This window comes from Oncorhynchus mykiss, chromosome 11, assembly GCF_057628025.1.
Source record: "Oncorhynchus mykiss isolate SJ-2025 chromosome 11, ASM5762802v1, whole genome shotgun sequence".
NCBI classification, from domain to species: domain Eukaryota; kingdom Metazoa; phylum Chordata; class Actinopteri; order Salmoniformes; family Salmonidae; genus Oncorhynchus; species Oncorhynchus mykiss.
In genome coordinates this window covers 37,721,861-37,727,787 of record NC_143032.1, presented here as the reverse complement: position 1 = coordinate 37,727,787, position 5,927 = coordinate 37,721,861, and positions in this window count along the sequence as shown.

The window sequence follows — 5,927 nt, the reverse complement described above, 5'->3', positions numbered from 1 at the left end:
TCCTATGGACAGAGTCTCCCACCTCAGCTGTAGATCTCTGCAGTTCATCCAGAGTGATCATGGGCCTCTTGGCTGCATCTCTGATCAGTCTTCTCCTTGTATGAGCTGAAAGTTTAGAGGGACGGCCAGGTCTTGGTAGATTTGCAGTGGTCTGATACTCCTTCCATTTCAATATTATCGCTTGCACAGTGCTCCTTGGGATGTTTAAAGCTTGGGAAATCTTTTTGTATCCAAATCCGGCTTTAAACTTCTTCACAACAGTATCTCGGACCTGCCTGGTGTGTTCCTTGTTCTTCATGATGCTCTCTGCGCTTTTAACGGACCCCTGAGACTATCACAGTGCAGGTGCATTTATACGGAGACTTGATTACACACAGGTGGATTGTATTTATCAACATTAGTCATTTAGGTCAACATTGGATCATTCAGAGATCCTCACTGAACTTCTGGAGAGAGTTTTCTGCACTGAAAGTAAAGGGGCTGAATAATTTTGCACGCCCAAATTTTCAGTTTTTGATTTGTTAAAAAAGTTTGAAATATCCAATAAATGTTGTTCCACTTCATGATTGTGTCCCACTTGTTGTTGATTCTTCACAAAAAAATACAGTTTTCTATCTTTATGTTTGAAGCCTTGAAATGTGGCAAAAGGTCGCAAAGTTCAAGGGGGCCGAATACTTTCGCAAGGCACTGTATGTCACTCAATAAAATGCAAATTAATTACTTAAAAATCATACAATGTGATTTTCTGGATTTTTGTTTTAGATTCCGTCTCTCACAGTTGAAGTGTACCTATGATAAAAATTACAGATCTCTACATGCTTTGTAAGTAGGAAAACCTGCAAAATCGGCAGTGTATGAAATACTTGTTCTCCCCACGGTATGTATGGGATGAGTAATGCAAGATATGTAAACATCATTATTAAAGTGGCATTAATAAAGTGACTAGTGATCCATTTGTTAGAGTGGCCAATGATTTCAAGTTTGTATGTAGGCAGCAGCCACTCTGTGATAGTGATGGCTGTTTAATAGTCTGATGGCTTTGAGATAGAAGCAATTTTCCAGTATCTTGGTCCCAGCTTTGATGCACCTGTACTGACCTCGCGTGGTTGTTGTCCTTGATTATCTTTTTGGCCTTCCTGTGACATCAGGTGTTGTAGATGTCCTGGAGGGTGGTTAGTTTTCCCCCGGTGATGCTTTGTGCAGACCGCACCACCCTCTTGAGAGCCCTGCGGTTGTGGGCGGTGCAGTTGCTGTACCAGGTGGTGATACAGCCCGACAGGATGCTCTCAATTGCACATCTGTAAAAGTTTGTGAGGGTTTTAGGTGACAAGACAGATTTCTTCAGCCTCTTGAGGTTGAAGAGGCACTGTTGCACCTTCTTCACTACACTGTCTATGTAGGTGGACCATTTCAGTTTGACACACTCAAACTACCATACCATGTTCAAAGGCACTTACATATTTTGTTTTGATCATTCACCCTCTGAATGGCACACATACACAATCCATGTCTCAATGATCTCAAGGCTTAAAAATCCTTTAACACAATCCATGTCTCAATTATCTCAATGCTTAAAAATCCTCTAACCTGTCTCCTCCCCTTCATGTACACTGATTGAAGTGGATTTAAAAGGTGATTTCAATAAGGGATCACCTGGATTCATTTGTTCAGTCTGTCATGGAAAGAGCATGTTTTGTACACTCAGTGTCATTTTTACAAGCCCTGAATTAATTTCAATGTTCCTGAAATTTTGAAATGCGGTGTATTGACATTTAATTGTGCAACACAGCTTATTTAGAGAAAACATATTTCTAAAATGTAGATATACAGTACCAGTAAAATGTTTGGACACACCTACTCATTCAAGGGTTTTTCTTTATTTTTTTACTATTCTACATTGTAGACTAATAGTGAAGACATCAAAACTATGAAATAACACATATGGAATCATGTAGTAACCAAAAAAGTGTTAAACAAATCAAAATATATTTTATTTTTGAGATTGTTCAAAGTAGCCACCCTTTGCTTTGATGACAGCTTTGCACACTCTTGGCATTCTCTCAACCAACTTCACCTGGAAGGCATTTCAATTAACAGGTGTGCCTTGTTAAAAGTTAATTTGTGGAATTTATTTTCTTTTTAATGCGTTTGAGCCAATCAGTTGTGTTGTGACAAGGTAGGGGTGGTATACAGAAGATGGTCTATTACCAAATAGGACTAAGTCCATATTATGACAAGAACAGCTCAAATAAGCAAAGAGAAACGACAGTCCATCATTACTTCACAGTGTTTTACAATCGCTTACACACTAAAAGGTGTAGTTGAGTCACACTCAGTGAAACCATTAACTCATGTACCTAATCTTCAGACCAAGTCTGCAAAACTGCAAGCCCATTATCTGCTTTACACTCAGTTTGCAATTGTAAAACACTTTTTTCAAAACACTTAACACAGTTCTCTACATTAGACACATCATTCAAAACTAACAGGTCTTGTGCTTCGTTTGGAAAACACTGCCATTCAAAATGCCACACTCATTTACCGATTACCTACACCCAGTGCTCACGTGTGAAAGCACTTCTAGCTAATTTCTTCACCTAGAAGAAAGGCTTCAGGTTGACTTTCTTGGTGTGGACAACATTGAAGGCCAATTTTAGCGAGAGTTAAAGGAAGAGGAGAGAGAGTAAGAGGGGGACGAGGACAAGGAGGAGGCCTGTGGTGACATCGACGATGGGGCATGACAGGGCTGGATACGCCACTCCAGACGCTACTTCCCCTGCTGTTTAGCCAGAGAGAACATCGCTTGTGATGTTGATGAGGTGCTGTGGCCAGACCCAAATAGGTGACAGGATGCAGTCTAATTGTGTTTTTCTTTATAGTAACAACACTTTGCATTTCTGTTTATAGTGTAAATATATACTAAATAGGCATACATACTGTATATATTTGTGCACATACATGTATGTGTGAGTGCTATGACAAGCTGCCGTGGACTCCACTGCACACTGAACATGCAAAAGACACAGGATAGTAGTGCTTTACATTTGTCACATCTGTGTATAAGAGCTAATAATTTGGTTTGTGTGTAGAGTTTTGATGCAAAAACACAATTTTGAGAAGAGCTAAAATAGTTTTGAATTAAGTGTTTGGTTTTGCAAGAGATGTGTGACGTTTTGAGATTTTGTGTGTAGAGTCTAGAGAAAAGGAGCCATAGTTTCAGAAATCATGTGTAAGCAAATGTCAGAGTAGCCTAGTGGTTAGAGTGTTGGACTAGTAACCGGAAGGTTGCAAGTTCAAACCCCTGAGCTGACAAGGTACAAATCTGTCATTCTGTCCCTGAACAGGCAGTTAACCCACTGTTCCTAGGCCATCATTGAAAATAAAAAGTTCTTAAGTGACTTGCCTGGTTAAAAAATATATTTTTTTAAAAACTGTAAGACATGAAGGTCAGTCAATCGGGACAATTTCATGAACTTTGAAAGTTTCTTCAAGTGCAGTCGCAAAAAAACATCAAGCGCTATGATGAAACTGTCTCATGAGGACAGCCACAGGAGTTCATTAGAGATACCAGCCTCAGAATTTGCAGCCCAGGCCTCCTGAGTGGCGCAGTGCTAGCTGATTTTGGGTTCAAGTCCAGGCTCTGTTGCAGCCGGCCGCGACTGGGGCCGTGGGGCGGTGCACAATTGGCCCAGCGTCTTCCAGGTTAGGGGAGGGCTTGGCCAGCATGGCTGTCCTTGTCCCATCGCACACTAGCGACTCCTGTGGCGGTCGCCAGGTGTACGGTGTTTCCTCCGACACATTGGTGCGGCTGTCTTCCGGGTTAAGTGGGCATTGTGTCAAAAGAAGCAGTGCGGCTTTGTTGGGTTGTGTTTCCGAGGACGCACGGCTCTCGACCTTCGCCTCTCCCGAGTACGTATGGGAGATAAGACTGGATACCACGAAATTGGGTGTAAAAATAAATACTTGACAGAGTTCAAGAAACAAACACATCTCAACATCAACTGTTCAGAGAAGCCGGCGTGAATCAGGCCTTCATGGTCGAATTACTGCAAAGAAACCACTACTAAAGACACACTTAACCAGCATGGCTACCACAGCATTCTGCAGCAATACACCATCCCATCTGGTTTGCGCTTAGTCCCACTATCATATGTTTTTCAACAGGACAACGACCCAACACACCTCCAGGCTGTGTAAGGGCTACTTGACCAAGAAGGAGAGTGATGGAATGTTGCATCAGATGACCTGGCCTCCACAATCACCGACCTCAGCCTATTTTGGAACTCCTTCAAGACCTTTGGAAAAGCATTCCAGGTGAAGCTGGTTGAGAGACTGCCAAGAGTGTGCAAAGTTGTCATCAAGGCAAAGGGTGCCTACTTTGAAGAATCTTAAATATAAAATATATTTTGATTTGTTTAACACTTTTTTGGTTACTACATGATTCCATATGTGTTATTTCATAATTCTGATGTCTTCACTATTATTCTACAATGTAGAATATAGTAAACAAAGTTAAACCCTTCAATTAATAGGTGTGTCCAAACTTTTGACTGGTATAACGTGAATCGCCCGTAAATGAGAGAAATCTAGATATGATTTTTTAGGCCATTTTGCCCATCCCTGTTCTGACGCGGTGAGTTCCTATAAACCAGTCTCATACATATCTTCCTGATTGATTATGTCCACCTGATCATTACAAAAAATCTGAGTTACCTTAATGCATTACAATTTAGTAGATTATTTATGTGAAAATGTTACCATTACAATGTTACCATTACATTGTCTGCTTTCAACCTCTTTAGACACACAGAAATATTGGACTGACGCCTGATAATATGTATATGAAAATCAAATGTTCTCTTTCCACTTTTCTACCCAACTGGCCTTGAAGGTTCTTGCAACGTTTGCTGTGCTGGTGAATGACGTCAAAGGTGTGAATGATAGAAGTTTGGTGGCAGAGATAAAATGATGTGTCTTCTAATGTAGAAAGTATTTTTGGTCTGATGTAAAGATGACTGATTGCTGACCTTCTGATCAACCCCATAGACCAGAGTTTCCCAAACACGACAGAGCTGATTCAAATTGTCAAAGCTTGATGAATATTTGATTATTTGAATCAGCTGTGTAGTGTTAGGGCAAAACCAAAACGTGCACCCCTTGGGGTGCTGAGGACTGAGTTTAGGAAACGTTGCCATAGACTGATCTCATAGCTGAATACAAGTCCTTACAATAGCTAGGTTTCCATCCATTTGGCCACAGATGTTTTTTTTAATGCTAATATTCTAAAATCCGCATAAAAAATATTTGCGTGTTTTCCCACCAGAGGTGTTTCCATTAAGTTGACTTGTTGCGGATTGAAGGCTGTGCGCAATGACGTAATGTACATAAAAATAACCTTTGCATATTTCATTTCCATGTACTGAATAAAAAATACGTTTCCATCTGATTTTCAACTCTACTGATGGTTTTGACACTAAAAGTGTTGAGTTGTATAGTAAATGTGCACACTGGATTGGCAAATGTGCTCTAGCCAACAGTTTACAGGTACCGTGTGGGTATAGCCTACATGATGAGATTATTATGGACAAAAGAGCGAGATCATTTTTATTTGTCAAATGGCAGCCAAGCATCGATCATCATGTCACCAGCATAAGACCCTCAATATTTATTGGAAAGGAGTTCCAAGCTCAATACCATGCACTTTCACCACCCTGGTGGCTGAGATAAAATTATTTATCTTATAATGTAGAAGTGGTGATAACTATTCTTGGTCTGATGTAAAGCTGACCTTCTGATCAACCCCATAAATATGCCCACGATGCGCTGCACATCAAGTTACAGCAAGCATTTCAAATGTGCTGCACGCCAAACGGCAGTGCATATTGCCATACACACATCCCTCCTCCCAGAACCACACACACACACAC